General features: G+C 42.4%; 1 non-coding gene across 1 annotated transcript; it reads left to right on the top strand.

Moving 5' to 3' along the window:
• The first annotated feature begins 15,685 nt into the window (after window positions 1–15,685).
• Window positions 15,686–15,763, top strand: trnaa-agc. The gene has a single exon. It is a non-coding gene; the product is annotated as a tRNA-Ala (tRNA).
• The last annotated feature ends 3,729 nt before the right edge of the window (window positions 15,764–19,492 follow it).

Below are 19,492 nucleotides of genomic sequence, written 5' to 3'. Positions count from 1 at the left end.
CGTGTCTATGCTTGTATATATGTGTCAAAACACGTGTAGGCTTTTATACGTGTTTCTAAACGTATGTAGGCTTGTGTATGTGTTTGTCGAAACACGTGTAGGCTTGTATATGTGTGTCTGAACGGGTGTAGGCTTGTGAATGTGTTTGTAAACGTGTGTAGGCTTGTATATATGTGTCGGAACATGTGAAGGCTCGTAAGTGTGTCTAATCGTGTGTAGGGTTGTATACAGTATGTGTGTCTAAACTTGTGGAGGCTTGTAGATGTGTGTCTAATCGTGCGTAGGCTTGTATATGTATGTCTAAACTTGTGTAGGCTTGGAGATGTGCGTCTAATCGTGTGTAGGCTTGTAGATGTGTGTCTAATCGGGTGTAGGCTTGTATGTGTGTAGGCTTGTATATGTGGCTTAAAGTGTGGGCTACAGAAAGCCCTCAGGTCTCGTAATTCTCCACATACAGCCACTAAGTCAATATCCTTCTCATACAGCTTTAGTGTAGCTTTAGCAGTCAGTGCCTGTCTGTCTGTCTCCCTGTCTGCTTGCACTAAACTCAACACATGAAGGGGATTGGAGTATCTAATGATGGCCGTATGCTCTCCAGTCTTGCATCAGCTTGTAGCCTGACTGCAAATTGATACAGAGAGAGAGAGAGAGAGAATCTAGAGAGAGAGAGAGTGAGGAAGAGAAAGGGAAAGAGGGATAGAGAGAGAGGAGAGAGAGGGTAGAGAAAGAGTGAGGAAGAGAGAGAGAGAACGAGAGAGAGAGGGAGCGAGGGAAGCTGGTAAAAGAGAGAAGAGAGAGAGCTTCAGGATCCTCAGTATGGCTCCTGATGATATGTGTGGTAATGAACCTGTAGACTTTGTACATCAGAGGCTTTACGCTCTGCATCGGCTTGACGTTCTGCATTGGCTTGACTGTCAGCCATTTCAGCCACCGCCTTGTATTACCTGCCATGCAGCAGAACAAAAGGCCTAATCGCTATTCATCCAACCCAAACAGACTTTAAAGGCTCCCTCCTCAAGTTAAACCCTGCATTTGTCAGCCTAATGGCAAAATGTGTAAGGAGTTTAAATTCACTCTTCCCTGAGACATGGTGGGCAACATGTGAAGTTGCTGCAACAGAGGAGGGATTTGACTCACTTTACATAACATATTGTAGGGATCAGCTCAAATTAAGCTAGTTAGATATCCCTGCTGAGATTATGGAATTTTGTGTGAATAATTGTGAGCAATAATACACTGGTAGTCAATGTGCTTATAAATGAGGTAAAGAGGTCAATGGAACTCGACCAAAACAATGGAAAGGCCATGTAAACACTACTAAAGGACACCAATAAGAAGAAGAGACCTGATTGGGCCAAGAAACACAAGAAATGGACATTAGACCGGTTTAAATCTCCAGTCTCCAAACTCCAGATTTCTGGTTCCAACCGCCATGTCTTTGTGAGACTCAGACAAGGGGTGCTTTGCTGGTGACACTGTCAGGGATGTATTTAAAATTCAAGGCACACTTAACCAGCATGGCTACCACAGCATTCTGCAACGATACGCCATCCCATCTGATTTGCTCTTAGTGGCACTATCATATATTTTTCAACAAGACAATGACCCAAAACACATCTCCAGGCTGTGTAAGGGCTATTTTACTAAGAAGGAGAGTGATGAAGTGCTGCATCAGATGACCTGGCCTCCACAATGCCCCCAACCTCAACCAAACTGAGATGATTTGGGATGACTTGGACCGCAAAGTGAAGGAAAAGCAGCTAACAAGCGCTCAGCATATGTGGGAACTCCTTCAAGACTGTTGGAAAAGCATTCCTCATGGAGCTGGTTGAAAGAATGCCAAGAGTGTGCAAAGCTGTCATCAAGGTAAAGGGTGGCTACTTTGAAGAATAAAAAAACATTAGTTTAACACTTTTTTGATTTACTACATGATTCCATATGCGTTATTTCATTTAATCTTCACTATTATTCAACAATGTAGAAAATGGTACAAATAAAGAAAAAAACCTTGAGTGAGTAGGTGTGTCCATACTTTTGACTGGTACTGTATATCATGGTGAATTGGTCGACACTAACAATAAAAGGGCAATCAATTCACACAATGAAGTGAAACAATGAATGTGAATACATTGGCGGCAGAGAATACGTTCTGGAGATGCACCTTGTGCATTTAAGCCAAATTCCCATTTAAGCCAAACTCAACATCATCTTCCTACATACTGTAGGCCTAAGGAATACTCTCAGAAACTGTGTCAGGTCCAAAGCAGTAGCCATTTATTGAAAACCAATGCAATTTCAAAACAAATCTAATTTCACTTATTTTCTTATTTTCATTCAATTAAATACCGTGACTGCACACGTGCTTTACCTTGCCGATGCCATCCCCACGGCCTCCGCAATGGATTAGTCCACGGTGTTTGATGTGCCATGAACATTTTTAAAATGCGACAGCTTTACAAACAAAATCTGAGTCCTCTAACAGCCAATTGACCAAACAATCGACCAGTCGACTAAATGGGCTCAGCACTAATGGGTTTACACCTGGCCTGTGGCTACTCACATCTCACCTTTAACCACTTATTCTGTACCGTTGCCAGGGATATGCAACACACAGTACACTATAGTTGTAACGGCGTTCTTCGTTTGTCGAAAGAGAGTCGGACCGAAATGCAGCGTGGTGGTTACTCATGTCTTTAATAAAGAAACGACGATACATGAAATAACTTAATACAAATACAAAACAACAAACGGAACGTGAAACCTAATTACAGCCTATCTGGTGAACACTAAAGGGGAACAATCACCCACGAAATACAAAGTGAAACCCAGGCTACCTAAATACGGTTCCCAATCAGAGACAAAGAGAATCACCTGACTCTGATTGAGAACCGCCTCAGGCAGCCAAGCCTATGCAACACCCCTACTCAGCCGCAAATCCCAATAACTACAAAACCCCAATACGAAATACAACAAAATAAACCCTTGTCACACCCTGGCCTGACCAAATAATAAACGAAAACACAAAATACTAAGACCAAGGCGTGACAATAGTACAGTAGAGGTTAGCAGGCATGGGATGTGAGCACATGCATGCAAGGGCGACTAATCACATTTTGCTTTGTTATCCAAACTCTTGGTAGCCTGGCCTTATACCTTTTCCTGGTTTTAATGTCTACACATCCATACTATCACATTGCAGTAACATGTACAGACTTCAAGCACTTAGTTTGCAATTCATGATCTCCTTGTATCCTTTTATCCTTCTCCCATGATTCTTCTCCATTGTTTTAGCTTTTACATCATCCAATAGCATCTTTGGCCTACTTTCTGCAGTCGGTCACCAGAGGCCAATATCCACTGAAGTGTCCCCTGTTCCCTGGGTTTAGAGGTGGTGAATCAGAGTGTATGATATCTTTGGCCTTCCTTTCCACTGTGGCAGGATAGATGCAGTAATTAGTGCTAGAGCCAATGTCCAGGGTGGACCCTCTCTCTCACACTGGTTTTCACAGGGACTGGGAGACACTGCTGGGGGGCAAAAGGCTGAGAGGTCAAAATACATCCATTCTGATGAAGATAATGAGCTAGCTACTGCTTCTGGGCCTCACTGCGAAAATACGTCTCTTTTTTCTTTTTTCCTCCTCTCTGCAGACTTGTGCCATTGCATCAGGGTGCTCCATGGTGTAATGTCCTTTTAAGTTCATTTAAGTGTCTGTTTTGACTATGTGGAGAGGCAGAAGGGAGAATTAAAGAGTGTCACTGAGCCCTGTGCCGGGACACATTACAAGGACATACAGTTTCTCATGTATAATATATGCCGATTCAGCATATTCAGGTTAGATAATGGGGCATGAGCTGAGGCAGCTACTTATGGCAGCCCACTCACTTGGAAGCACTGATTGCATGTGCAGCTAATGTCATTTAAGAGATTATTCTCAGTGTCATGTCTAAAAAGATTCACAACACAAGCTTGCACTGATTTGAGAAAAGGCTGAACATTTTCATCTGAGAAATGACATCTTCCACAGAAGACAGTAATTCAAAGTCTCAAGGATGGTTGGCCATTAAAACACACATGCAATGTTTTAAGGGTCACGTTTTATTAGTCGTATGTACTGGATACACAAGGTACACACTGTCCAATTAAATGCTTTTGTCTCCGATCTAAATCAGGGCCTAACAACAGTGAAGTATGCCACATTACAATAAGTACCTCTATATCTATGTACTAACACGGTAGTTAGGTACAGTATTGCACAGGGGAGACCTTTGCCCATCTTTTGAAAACGTCTGTAACCCTACCTCTTTGAAGATTATTTTAAAAGGAAATTCCATCGCTGCTCTTTCACTGTATATGTCCATTAATATGTCATTATAAACTGGGTGGTTCGAGCCGATTGCTGATTGGCTGACAGTCGTGGTATATTAGAACGTATACCATGGTTATGACAAAACATTTATTTTTACTGCTCTGATTTACGTTAGTAATCATTTTATAATAGCAATATGACACCTCTGGGTTTTGTGGTATGTGAACAATATACCACAGCCAAGGTCTGTATCCAGGCACTCTGTGTTGCATCGTGCGTATGAACAGCCCTCAGCCATAGGTATATTGACCATATACCACACCCCCTCGGGCATTATTGCTTAATTATACAACGGGTGGTTCTAATCGTGAATGCTGATGGGTTAAAACCGCATTCCAGCCTGTGTTTATTTAAGCAATAATGTACGAGGGTTGTGGTATATGGTCAATATACCACGGCTAAGGGCTGTTCTTAGGCATGACACAACGCTAAACTGGTTACCTACGTAATTAGAGTAGTAAAAATAAATGTTTCGTCATATCCGTGGTATACGGTCTGATATACCATGCCTGTCAGCCAATTAGCATACAGGGCTCGACCCACCCAGTTTATAATCCACAAGTTACCACCGGCTAAATCTATGAAGTTAAAATGCCTATTGACTCTGACACGTCAATTGAAAAAAGGTCAAATGAAACAGAGTGCAGCTAGTTGGCAGTCTTTCCAGCTTCAGCTTGAAGTGATTGTGTTATCTGTGTTATTGGCTAGCTCCTCTGAATAACACAGTGTCCTGATGAGTGTGCACATTTGCTATGCCAGGTGAAATCGCGCCTCATTAACTCATTGTTAAGGATGTGTTCTATTACAGAGTCCGATCCCATCAACATTCGCAACGGTATCAACATCAAGCTCAGCACCAGGAACTAGTGATTTGTCACCTTTGCTAAATTCTCCGTGACTCCATGAGGAGCAAATAAATATACTGGAGCTAGACATTAATATCTTATCATAGTTGGTGTGTTTATAAGTAGGCTACAACTTCTACTGTAGTTTTCTCTGTGTTATGGAGGCTGAGTTGATTGTTTATGCAAAGCTTGAAGTCTAAATTGGAGAAAATCTGAGTTATTAGTAAGGCTGGGATGGTATGGGTGACTGACTGGTGTCGGTTGGGGGAGGGTATAGTGTGTAAAGGTTAATATGCATGATCTATTGACACGAGGGGGGATGAGTGGATATAGTACATTTTTTGAGTGTGTATTGATGGGGACAAAGTAGTAAAATGTTGGCAAATCACTGACTAGTGTACAGTGCTGTGAGAAAGTATTTGCCCCTTCCTGATTTCTTTTTTTTTTTCACATTTGCCACACTTAAATGTTGCAGATCATCAAACACATTTTAATATTACACAGAGATAACACAAGTAAACACAAAATGAGGTTTTTAAGTGGTACTTTTATTTATTAAGGGAAAAAAGCTATCCGAACCTTCATGGCCCTATGTGACAAAATAATTACTCCCCCCCCCCCCTTGTTAAATCATGAATTTACTCTGGTTAAATAGAACCTGTCTGACAAAGTGAGGTAGGCAAAGATCTCAAAAAGGCATCATGCCGCGATCCAAAGAAATTCAGGAACAGATGAGAAACAAAGTAATTGACATCTATCAGTCTGGGAAGGGTTACAAAGCCAGTTCTAAAGTTTGGGACTCCAGCGAACCACGGTGAGAGCCATTATCCACAAATGGAGAACATTTGGTACCGTGGTGAACCTTCCCAGGAGTGGCCGGCCTACCAAAATTACCCCAAGAGCGCAGCGACGACTCAACCAAGAGGTCACAAAAAAACCAACAACAACATCTAAAGAACTGCAGGCCTCACTTGCCTCAGTTAAGGTCAGTGTTCATGACTCAACCATAAGAAAGAGTCTGGGCAAAAATGGCATCCATGGCAGAGTTCCAAGGCGAAAACCACTGCTGGCCAAAAATAACATAAAGGCTCGTCTCACTTTCGGCAAAAAAACATCTTGATGATCCCCAAGACTTTTGGGAAAATATTCTGTGACTGACGAGACAAAAGTTGAACTTTTTGGAAAGTGTGCGTCCCGTTACATCTGGTGTAAAAGTAACACAGCATTTCAGACAAAGAACATCATACCAACAGTCAAATATGGTGGTGGTAGTGTGATGGTCTGGGGCTGCTTTGCTGCTTCAGGACCTGGACGACTTGTTGTGATTGATGGAACCATGAATTCTGATCTCTACCGAAGAATCCTGAAGGAGAATGTCCGGCCATCAGTTTGTGACCTCAAGCTGAAGCGTACTTGGGTTCTGCAGCAGGACGATGATCCAAAACACACCAGCAAGTCCACCTCTGAATGGCTTAAATAACACAATGAAGGTTTTGAAGTGGCCTAGTCAAAGTCCGGACTCGAATCCGATTGAGATGCTGTGGTATGACCTTAAAACGGCAGTTCATGCTCAAAAACCCTCCAATGTGGCTGAATTAAAACAATTCTGCAAAGAAGAGTGGGCCAAAATTCTTCCACAGCGATGTGAAAGACTCATTGCCAGTTATTGCAAATACTAGATTGCAGTTGTTGCTGCTGAGGGTGGCACAACCAGTTATTGGGTTTAGGGGTCAATTACTTTGTCACATAGGGCCATTAATGTTCGGATAGCTTTTTTCACTTAATAAATACAATTATCACTTAACTGCATTTTGTGTTTACTTGGGTTACTTGGGTTGTGTAATATTGACGATCTGAAATATTGAAGTGTGACAAATGTGCAAAAAAATATGAAATCAGGCAAATACTTTTTCACAGCAACGTATGTCCTACAGACTAATCCTGCTGCTGATGATGATGACTTTAACACCAGCTTCAGTAATACAGATCCTGTAGACCCTTTGCATGAACACTTTTAGCTGGGAACAAGATCAACATCATCTGACTCGTAAGAGGAAAAGACTGCACAGTGCTGGCAAGAGCCAAAGTGTATAGTCTGAATCCAAGGTCATGGAGGTCATGAAGTAGTGCCAGACAAGCTGCCATTGCCCAACACAAGACGAGGTTCCCCAGCTGAAGAACATTCAGGACCCTGCTTGGAACATTCAGCCAACACAACATCTGTATTCAGTTCGACTGATGTTGTAGCGTAATACTGAATGCCTAGAATGCTCACAACTGCATTGTGGTATTGATATGTCTAGCTCTTGTACATGTGTATTTAATGGAGCTTGATAAAAAATTATAATCTTTTGTACAAGTGTACAGACAAGTGACTAAATGACTCCAGCTGAATCAGAAACCAATAGTATTGACTTCAACTCCTGGATCAATTAATTGTGATATTCATGAAATGTGTTTGGAAGTAAATACTGTAGCTACAATCTTACTGCTAAAAAAGGTATGCAGGGAGTTGGTGTATTATTAACTAATTTGTTGGCAAGTAAACATGTTTCAATAAAATAGTAGATTAGTCTGTCAATGTAGCAAAGAAGTAGACATGGCTTGTAGTCAAGACAAGGTGTCACGAATCCCGCCGAAGATGGTTCACCATCCTGTTCGGGCGGCGCTCGGTGGTCCTCGGCCTACTAGCTGCCACCGATCCCCTTTTCTGTTTCAGTTAATTTTGTCTGATTAGTTTCACCTGTTTGTTGTTTGGGTTTTGTTTTGGGCTATTTAAACCCGGTAGGCCTGCCTGCTTTTGTGTGGGCTTGTGTTTCTGTTCATGGTGTGTGGATTTAAGTGGATTCCTTTAACCTGACAGTTTCGTCCTGTTTGTTGGACTTGGTATTTTATGCACTCTTGTGTTTGGTGTGACCGTTACTCTGTTTTATTAAGACCCATGTTTGAACTAACCCTGCTCTCTGCGCCTGACTCCTCCACCCACTACTCCTAGAAGCCGTGACACAAGGTTTATTTGCTCTTGAGACTGAGGTGTTTACACAGCAGAACGCAGGAACAGTAATGGAAATGTATGACATATAGTAGAAGAAAAATATACTAACAACGCCTATAATAAGTATTGAAGTTCTACAAAAGGAATACTTGCATATGGGGTATTTGTAGGGTGCAGTGAGGTGTTCGTTTGATATAAGGGGAGATTGTTGTTATGGGACCTTTCACATCTCCTCGACCCAACTTCTTTGAATCGAACATACTGTCCATTGAGTGAGGGATAAATTGCTCGAATGGCCCCAACAACACACACAGGCAAGGGATTCGGTGTACTTTAACTTCTCCCTACGTAGAAAAACTCCAAAAATAATCTGTAGGACACCAAGCGGTATTGTCTGTACGAGAAGGACAAAAATGCTATTCGATTTTCATGGGCAATTGATGTGTACGGTCTTTATTCCTACTGTAGCAGCACGATGCAGAATATTACATATATCACAGACACACATTAACTAGTGTTCTAGCTACAACCAGTGGTGAAAAAAATACCACATTTTCATACTTGAGTAAAAGTAAAAAATACCTTAATAGAAAATGACTCAAGTAAAAGTGAAAGTCACCCAGTAAAATACTACTTGAGTAAATCATTTTGAGGGGTAAATATACTTATGTCCCAAAAGTAAAGTAATTGCTAAAATATACTTAAGTAACAAAAGTAGAAATCTCATCATTTGAATTTCCTTATATTAAGCAAACCAGACGACACTATTTTGTTTTATATTCTATTTACTGAAAGACAGGAGAAGACATAATTTACAAATGGAGGATTTGCTTTAGTTAGTCCACCAGATCTTGGTAAGTGTGTGAACTGGACCATTTTCCTGTCCTTCTAAGCATTCAAAATGTAACTTTTGGGTGCCAGGTAAAATGTATGGAGTAAAAAGTACATTATTTCCTTTAGGAATGTTTTGAAGTAAAAGTAAAAGTTGTCAAAAAATATAAATAGTAAAGTACAGATACCCCCCAAAAAACGACTTAAGTAGTACTTTAAAGTATTTTTACTTAAGTACTTTACACCACTGGCTACAACACACAGGTATAGTTACTCAAAGACTAATATGGGTCATAAAGGCAAAGTTATTCCTTTACTCTTCATCATCATCATCAAATCATTTATCTAGTTTTGCTCCTAATGAGATGCACTGAGGCTAGCTAGGCTAGCTAGTTAACATTAGCAAGCTAGTTATAACGTTAGGCTACAGTACATTTTGGGCATAGCAAACAAAGCTATCTCAACTTGGCTAACTTGACTTGTAGTAGCACTAACAAGCCCTGTTATGGCCAAATGGATCCCACAATTATACTGTACTGAACAACTCTGCCTTGTGTAAAAATATAACTTAGATTGCTAGCTAGCTACCGAGGGCAAAACAACTTTTGCCACCCTGGTCAAGATGATCTAGGCTGCCTCCGCCAGTTGATCTTGGAGGTTCTAAAGAACATTTTCACAATCAATCTATCCATATGTGTGTTGAAACTTTGATGGCCTGTCACACACACACACAATCCATGGAGTCTGCAGTGGTCCTCTCCAGTAAGAACTGTCTGCGACCAAATTCCTTGCAGCACAAACATTACTTTTCTGTCGGCATGGCTGGACTGCACCAGCACCAGCATAGGCGCCACCAGTTGGAGTCTGACAGTGGCTTCCCAGTTGGAGTCTGACAGTGGCTTGCTTTTCTCGTAATTCCTGTTCTCGCTGTCTCAACTCTTCTTCAGTGTATTCCGGCTCAAATTACTAGGGCTGTATGTCCCTAGTAATAACATCAATAACCTGTGTTTAAATAACATAAAAAAGGGTTGTCGTCATCAAGCTCATCTTAGAAAGAGGAATCATCAGAAGCAGCCTTTGCAATTATTTAGCAATCTCTGATTGACAGTGCACAGTAAAATGCTGCCGTGAACAGGTGGAAAGCAGTACCGTCCCCTTTTGAAAACCCCGCCTTCGAGGTTGGGAACACAATTGTACAAGGAAGTAGGGCTGCCGTCAGGCTGTAGTGTTTACAAAGCCAGGGAAAATCAGTCAACCTAGATATCCTGTAATGTTGTGGCAGATAGGATAATTCTTAGCTGTTCAAAGGCTCTATTGAACAAGAATAACCATATCTACTCGCTGCTAGCGTCATCGTGCAATCAGTAAAACACAAAGGCCACAATAATTGCTAAAAAACTTAATTCATATTTAGATCAGAGAGCAGGCTCAATCAACCAATGATGTCATCAAATCAATTTTTATTTGTCATACACATGGCTAGCAGATGTTAATGCGAGCGTAGCGAAATGCTTGTGCTTCTAGTTCCGAACATGCAGTAATATCTAACAAGTAATCTAACATTGGTTGAACTCTCCCGGTGTGAAAATAGAAACATATCGCTTTAGTGCATAGCACCTCTTCTTCACTCATAATTATGTGGGGAGACTGAAAAACCACCCAAAATGTGTCTAGTGGTGACATTTCCCTTTAAATAACTCTCACGGTTCTCCTGACGGGTGGGTGGGCATGATAGCTCCCAGGTTGTTTAAACAGCGCAGCCTGATTACCTTGTCAGTCTGGCAGTATTAAGGTCATCACTCCAATCCCCCACATATCCATCATGGGCCTGGATTTATGATGCTATCCCCAGCCTGCCATGTTAAGGCTGGGATGCAGGCCAAAGACGGGCCCCTATCGTGGCTGACTTATGGCTTTGCCTTGATGCTATTTGGCATAAGATTCATGCTTCCTTCCCTTGGACTCTTCAATAACTGGGCCTGATGAAAATCTGCGATCAATAAGCAAATAGCAACTAAAAGAGTGGGACTGGGTCTTAATCTATTGACGTGCGAGTGGTAGATTGTGCGGTGTGAAAATCTACGTCTGGGTGTTACACTAATCCTTGTGTCCAACTGGCCTCCTGTTGTCAGAGCTGCAGACCAACTGACCGTAGCATAGCAGCTTGGCCACCCTAAAACAACTAATCCTGCACTAACCTTCAAGGACAATTTCACCCCATAACTATATTTTGTTTTTTGTTTTATTAGTCCATTGTTGAAATCGTCCCAAAATGTTTTGCATATCAACAATCAAGTTTTAAAGATATCTAACTTTCAAAATACAGACAGTATGATGTATTTTGTCAATTATTCTCATTAATGCCTCAAAGTCCCACCCCTAAAACTTAAACACCATTTGCCCAGAGTGCAATTCTATCCCTATTTTGAGATTCCTGTCCTAGAGTGGAAACTTTAATTTAGTTCCACCTCCAAGTGGAGTGGAGATAAACAACAAGAAATAGGGAATGCACTGACAGCTGTCAGTAGACCTGTTTATACGTGGTTCTAACATGCGTCTGTTGTCCTGATCGTGTCCACATTCAGATCCACATTTGCCGACGAGTGTAGACAATCAAAAGTCGCGTTGCGATCTGATTGCGATAAGAACTTCCTGACCACTTCCGGAGGTAGTCGAAGAAGCATCTTTGTACGGATATCCTTCAAGTGTGATCTTGAAAACAAACCATCCCACCATCCCACCCACCGTCCATTCTGGACAGTGCTGTGGCAATATTGAGGGAAAGCTGCTGAGCGCTTTATCAACTTTTTTTGTAATGTGAATAGTGTAATTCAGTTGTTATATCCAATATGAAAATACTACATTGGTATTATCCCACTGGGCACAGAGGTCAGTTCAATATCTCGTTTTGCTTTACATTTGGTTGAGTTGTCACCTAATGTGAATTCAACGTGAAATCAACAACAAAAAATTACCATGTCATTGGATTTTAGGTTAAAAGTTGGGTGAAAAAATATGAAATGCCCTTATGTTGATGACTTTTTGCTAATCCAATTAGTTTTCTACGTTGATTCAATGTCATCACCTAGACTGTTGGGGTTGAAATGATGTAGAAACAACATTCATTCAATGGAAATGTTAGGAAAGTTCACTCTGGCTAAATCTAAAGGAACAGGTGGAAAATGAGGCCGACACATTACACCTTGGTGGTAGTTAATTACTTTTTTGACCATGTAGCAGTGTACTGTAGCTAACTACTTACTACTTTTTTTACAAACATTTTATACAATTTGGGTGAGGTACGCAGTAATTTCCATTCTTTTTCAGCATCAGACACACCTAATTCTCATTTGAAACATTGTTTTTGTGTAAGCTAAATTACACATTCTGTTAACATATGACCCCAAAGTGATCTGTTCATGCAATTTATAGTCTATGACAGTGGTTCTTAACCTTGTTGGAGGTACTGAACCCCACCAGTTTCATATGCACATTCACCGAACCCTTCTTAATTGGAAAAATGAAATGATTTTTTCAAATTCAAAACATAGGTATATATTTGGCTGGTGCACAAAATGAACCGTGCATCAACATCACTGTGTTCAAAGAACAAAATCATCAAAACATGATTTTCACACAAAAACATAATAATGAATATTTACTGCAAATCGGTGTGACTTCTGCTGTTGCCTTTCAGAGACCAGTTCAGAAATGCGCGGCTTCAATTTGGCAAGTCATTTTCGCAACAAAGTCTGTTCCTTTTCTTCATTTTTATGTCCAGCATCCTCGAAAATGATTGCTCGCAAAGATATGTTGTAACAAACGGTATGAAAATCTCCAGAGCTTTCTTAGCAATAACAGGGTACATTACCATTTGTTGACACCAAAACGTTGAAAGCGTTGTTGTTCTGAAGTGTTGCTGTTGAACCTGGCTCTGCTGAATTTCAATGATTGCATCGAGGTATTCATCATTGACATCTGTTGTCTCAACACTAAACGTGAACGGCTGTCTCACCCATGCTGGATATGACTCTCTTGTAGGGCAGTATCCGTTGAGAGACTTTGCAAGCTCATCTAAGTGCGTGGCAATTGCTTGCTTCAGTTCCGCGGGTAAAGAAATGTCTCCGATTCCAAATACATCTTCGATCTTACTTACACAGTCGTCCAGCAGGGGAAAGTTTGCGAAGTTATTGTTCTCTGTTCGTCGTTTCCATAACGGTAGCTTTTTTTGAAAAGCCTTTTTGAAAAGCCGCTTCGATGATGTTGACTCCACCGCCCTGCATCTTTGGATTGAGATGATTGAGAGCTGCGAAGATATCGGCCATGTACGCTAAAATGAGAATGAACTCAGAATTTTTGAAGCAATCTGCATGACCATGTTGGTGCTCTTGCAAAAACAAGGCAAATTCCACATGCACGGCAAAAACACGATTCAGCACCTGTCCCCGGGATAACCACCGAACGTTAGAATGGTACAGAAGTACCTCGAGAGCCCATTTCTTTACACAGATCACTGAAGATGCGATGCCGCATAGCACTAGTTTGCACATAGTTCACACATTCCACTCCAATTTTTAATACTTCTGCCAGTTTTGGAGGCAAGGTTTTTGTTGCCAACGCATGCCTGTGCAGAATACAATGCGTAACAATGATGTGTGGTGCATCGGCTTTCACTAGCGCACCAAAACCAGACTTTCTTCCCAGCATGACTGGAGCTCTGTCCGAACAAACTGCAGAAACCATATCCCACTAAATATTGTTGTCTTTGAAGAAGTCATCCACAAGTTTCTTCACATCGGCTGCCTTAGTTGTTGTTGTAAGAGGCTTACAAAATAAAAACATATTCTTTCACATAGCGCACGAATACAGCAAGCTGGCTTAGATTGAAAACGTCTGTGGTCTCGTCGAGTTGAAGGCTGAATTTTGCCGGGCTTGAAATCAGATCTGCAACTACTTGAGCCAAGATATCTTTGCTCATGTCCTCTATTCTGTCGCTGATGGTGTCATTTGAAAGAGGAATTTGGGATAACTTAACTTCAGCTTCTTTTCCCAGCATGATATGTGCCATCTTCAACACAGCTGGTTTTATGAGTGTTTCACCAATGGTGTGTGGTTTGCCCTGCTTTGCGATCAGTTAAGCAACTTCGTACGATGCTGTGAGGATCGGTTTGTTGATGGGTACAAAGCCGAGAACAGGCAGAGTAGCCTTTTCAACAAATCTGGCTCTCTTCACCTTGAATTCAGCGAGCATTGTGTTCTTGTATTTTCCATCTCCATGCAGCTTAAGGAAGTGTTCTCTTAGTTTTTCCGGTGCTAGACTAGAATTGCTCAACTTGGCATTGCAAATCATGCAGTTAGGACACTGACTCCCAGCACGTTCCGTTATACATGTGAATCGATATTGTACATATTCTTCCGACCACTTTCTTTTTTGCTAGACATAGTAAGTATGAAGGGATTAAAATATTAAGAAAGAAGTCACAAGACGTACCATCACGACAGTCACAAGTCGACTACTGAGCGCACCAAATTCCCTGCAACACAGATAGGCCAAGCGATGTAGCGTGATCACCTCCAGCCAATGATGGCCAAGCGGAGCGTGTCATCACATCACGAATCATATGAATCGGATGTGTGTCTTGACCTCCGCCGAACCCCTGGAGTTCGATCGAACCCAGGTTAAGAACCACTGGTCTATGACATTACAGGTTTACATATAATCATTTTTCAATAAGTAGTTTGTATGTAGTGAACTAGTTTTTCAAACTAACTTTAGTTAAACCTCTACAGGATCGGTAACGGCATCCAATAACGGTGCCACCTTGAATGTCACTGAGCTCTTCAGTAAGGCCATTCTACTGCCAATGTTAGGCTATGGAGATTGCATGGATGTGTGCTCGATTGTATACACCTGTCAGCAACGGGTGTGGCTGACATAGTCGAATCCACAAATTTGAAGATGTGTCCACATACTTTTGTATACCTATTGTAATTTTACCTTAATTGCATTTTACCTTCCTTATACATTTCCTCCAAGAAAATGGGTCTTTCCTCTATCAGTACATTGGAGTTTAGCCATATTATTTGCTGTACTATTTGTTCTGCCTCTGACTCATTGACTTAAATCGTTGTGCAACATCATGGCTAAGTTCTGGGCATCGTCTTTCAGATAAAAAATGTCAAATAAATATGCTGTTGTGGTATTCTTTAAAACAGCACCGATGTAGCAACTAGTGATATTCTGTGATATTTGTGTGCGGTAAATGTTTGCCACATAGGCAGTATATAAAATATAAAAGGAGTGTAGGCAGTAAAGTATTTTAATGGCCTACTTCAAATAAAACACGTTTGTAAATGATGAAGCCTACAGTATCAGGGTAGTACCACAGCCTGCAGTATACCCACAGGTTAACGAAACAGGAAGGGAAAGCAGCCCTGTGTAGCCTATAGAAGCAATGAATATCAAACAGAAAAGATTCTACCCCATGTCTATATGGACAACATTGATTAAAACAAATAATTGGGTTCAATCATGGTTCTTAAATCAGTGTGGGGTAAAATATTCATATACAGGCATTGGCCTGATCCCCATCACAGCAAATCACTATCTGCTCACTCTCTGAAAGGAAGGAGGGAGTAGCGCCAATGTGCCGTGTGGCTCAGTTGGTAGGTAGAGTATGGCACTAGCTATGCCAGGGTTGTGGGTTCAATTCCCACGGGGCACAGTATAAAGAGCATTTGCTAAAGGATGTAAATGCTGTGCTGCAGTGCATGATTGACACACACTCAGAGAGAGATAAGATCTTAGCTGTTTTGATGTGACATATTGGTTTGATCTTTTAAATATGTGCCCTGGTCTAAACCCCTTTTCCCACTGCAGGGAGGATTCTGTTTTTGTTCACCCAGTCGCAGCATGAAAAACCCCAAATCCATACTTGTGAAATTGCAAATTGGCACACGATAAGAAGCAGGGATTTGTATGCATCTAAACAAGCATTGTGTTACTGAAGCCGGGGGAATATCAGGCAGCGGCTTGCTTCCACACCACCTATTAAGTCCCATTAATATAAAACCATCTTAACATAACAGAGGAAAACATTTGAACAAAAACACTAGATCCACTGATTAATTCACAAACTGGCTGTGTGTGTGTGTTTGAGTATGTGTGTGTTCAGACCCGCTCCTATGAAAGAGCCCTAAAATAACACCAGAATAATAATTGGAATGAACTGAAAGACTGAAAGCTCCAGAGTCCTCACCATTTTATTGGTTATGTGGGGGTGGGGGATTGATTAAAAGTAAAACAAACTGTGACAGGATTGTGTCCCTGAGAGTGACGGGTGTGGGGAATTCAGGCCCGCTATCAGTTCTCGTTATGCTATTAACTAATGTGCTGCTTCCGGGAGATCCTCACATTAAAGCTGGAGAAATGCATCACTCATGTATTCCTCTCCCTCCCTTCTGCGAGAAGCAACAAGAGCTCTCTTTCAGGTACTTCCCCTTCCCTGATCCTGTAGAACTATTCCAAAAAGTTAATGTGAGTGTGATTAAGGTTAATCGCAGGAAGGTTTGTTTCAGATCCGGCCGCAATAAAAGCATTGTAACTAACTATCATATATTTTTGAAGACTAAGAAATCTTTAGTTTTGGTGTATAAAAAATATTATAAGACCAAAACGATGCTCTTTACTTCAAAGTAATAAGTGAATTGTTCCGAGGGAAGCGGTGGGGCTGATAAAGTGAGGGTGAACAGCATGGCCTACATGACGAGATAAAGGTTATCTGAGAGTCTTTGTTACGAGGGAAGCGGAGGGGCTGAAATAGTGAGGGTGAACAGCATGGCCTACATGACGAGATAAAGGTTATCTGAGAGTCTTTGTTACGAGGGAAGCGGAGGGGCTGAAATAGTGAGGGTGAACAGCATGGCCTACATGACGAGATAAAGGTTATCTGAGAGTCTTTGTTACGAGGGAGCGGAGGGGCTGATAAAGTGAGGGGAACAGCATGGCCTACATGACGAGATAAAGGGGCTGAAATAGTGAGGGTGAACAGCATGGCCTACATGACGAGATAAAGTTTATCTGAGAGTCTTTGTTACGAGGGAAGCGGAGGGGCTGATAAAGTGAGGGTGAACAGCATGGCCTACATGATGAGATAAAGTTTATCTGAGAGTCTTTGTTACGAGGGAAGCGGTGGGGCTGATAAAGTCCACCTGGCCATGCTGCTGCTCCAGTTTCAACTGGCCTGGGCCCTAGGACCATGTCCCAGGACTACCTGACATGAGGACTCCTTGCTGTCCCCAGTCCACCTGGCCATGCTCCTGCTCCAGTTTCAACTGTTCTGCCTTACTATTATTCAACCATGCTGGTCATTTATGAACATTTGAACATCTTGGCCACGTTCTGTTATAATCTCCACCCGGCACAGCCAGAAGAGGACTGGCCACCCCACATATGCTCTCTCTAATTCTCTCTTTCTTTCTCTCTCTCGGAGGACCTGAGCCCTAGGACCGTGCCCCAGGACTACCTGACATGATGGCTCCTTGCTGTCCCCAGTCCACCTGACTGTGCTGCTGCTCCAGTTTCAACTGTTCTGCCTTATTATTATTTGACCATGCTGGTCATTTATGAACATTTGAACATCTTGGTCATGTTCTGTTATAATCTCTACCCAGCACAGCCAGAAGAGGACTGGCCACCCCACATAGCCCGGTTCCTCTCTAGGTTTCTTCCTAGGTTTTGGCCTTTCTAGGGAGTTTTTCCTAGCCACCGTGCTTTTACACCTGCATTGTTTGCTGTTTGGGGATTTAGGCTGGGTTTCTGTACAGCACTTTGAGATATCAGCTGATGTACGAAGGGCTATATAAATAAATTTGATTTGATTTGATTTGATAAAGTGAGGGTGAACAGCATGGCCTACATGACGAGATAAAGTTTATCTGAGAGTCTTTTTTACGGGGGAAGTGGAGGGGCTGATAAAGTGAGGGTGAACAGCATGGCCTACATGACGAGATAAAGTTTATCTGAGAGTCTTTGTTACGAGGGAAGCGGAGGGGCTGATAAAGTGAGGGTGAACAGCATGGCCTACATGACGAGATAAAGGTTATCTGAGAGTCTTTGTTACGAGGGAAGCGGAGGGGCTGATAAAGTGAGGGTGAACAGAATGGCCTACATGACAAAGATAAAGGCCTAGTAGGCCCTGGGTATCTCTCTTCCTTTCTCTCTCCTTCTGTTTTCTGTCCTCCCTCCCTCTCTCTCTCTCTCTAGGCTTCCATTCCTACACCCTGGGGGATTGGAGACACATCTGAAAGTGCACTCATCTCTTCCACTGAGTGCCTCCCAAACCCAGCACATCCTTCAGGCACTGACACTTCTCCGAGGAGGAAAAAGAGGAGGAGAGATAAGAGAGTAGCGGGGTAATGGCGGGGTTCCCTCCACCTAGGTAAGTGACTCACCTAGCTCCATGGGACTGATGGAGGTGGATGGACGAGCAGGTGATAAAATCAGCAGTATGTCACCCCTGGGACCGATGGAGGTGGATGGACAAACATGATAGAAACAGCAGGATGTCACCACTGGGACTGATGGAGGTGGATGGACAAACATGTGATAGAAACAGCAGGATGTCACCACTGGGACCGATAGAGGTGGATGGACAAACATGTGATAGAAACAGCAGGATGTCACCACTGGGACCGATAGAGGTGGATGGACAAACATGTGATAGAAACAGCAATGTCACCAGACAGGATGTCACCACTGGGACCGATGGAGGTGGATGGACAAACATGATAGAAACAGCAGGATGTCACCACTGGGACTGATGGAGGTGGATGGACAAACATGTGATAGAAACAGCAGGATGTCACCACTGGGACCGATGGAGGTGGATGGACAAACATGTGATAGAAACAGCAGGATGTCACCACTGGGACCGATGGAGGTGGATGGACAAACATGTGATAGAAACAGCAGGATGTCACCACTGGGACTGATGGAGGTGGATGGACAAACATGTGATAGAAACAGCAGGATGTCACCCCTGGGACCGATGGAGGTGGATGGACAAACATGATAGAAACAGCAGGATGTCACCACTGGGACTGATGGAGGTGGATGGACAAACATGATAGAAACAGCAGGATGTCACCCCTGGGACCGATGGAGGTGGATGGACAAACATGATAGAAACAGCAGGATGTCACCCCTGGGACCGATGGAGGTGGATGGACAAACATGATAGAAACAGCAGGATGTCACCACTGGGACTGATGGAGGTGGATGGACAAACATGTGATAGAAACAGCAGGATGTCACCACTGGGACCGATAGAGGTGGATGGACAAACATGTGATAGAAACAGCAGGATGTCACCACTGGGACCGATGGAGGTGGATGGACAAACATGTGATAGAAACAGCAGGATGTCACCCCTGGGACCGATGGAGGTGGATGG

The sequence above is a fragment of the Oncorhynchus gorbuscha genome, linkage group LG10 (assembly GCF_021184085.1).
Source record: "Oncorhynchus gorbuscha isolate QuinsamMale2020 ecotype Even-year linkage group LG10, OgorEven_v1.0, whole genome shotgun sequence".
NCBI classification, from domain to species: Eukaryota; Metazoa; Chordata; class Actinopteri; order Salmoniformes; family Salmonidae; genus Oncorhynchus; species Oncorhynchus gorbuscha.
This window is presented reverse-complemented; position numbering and strand designations above follow the sequence as displayed.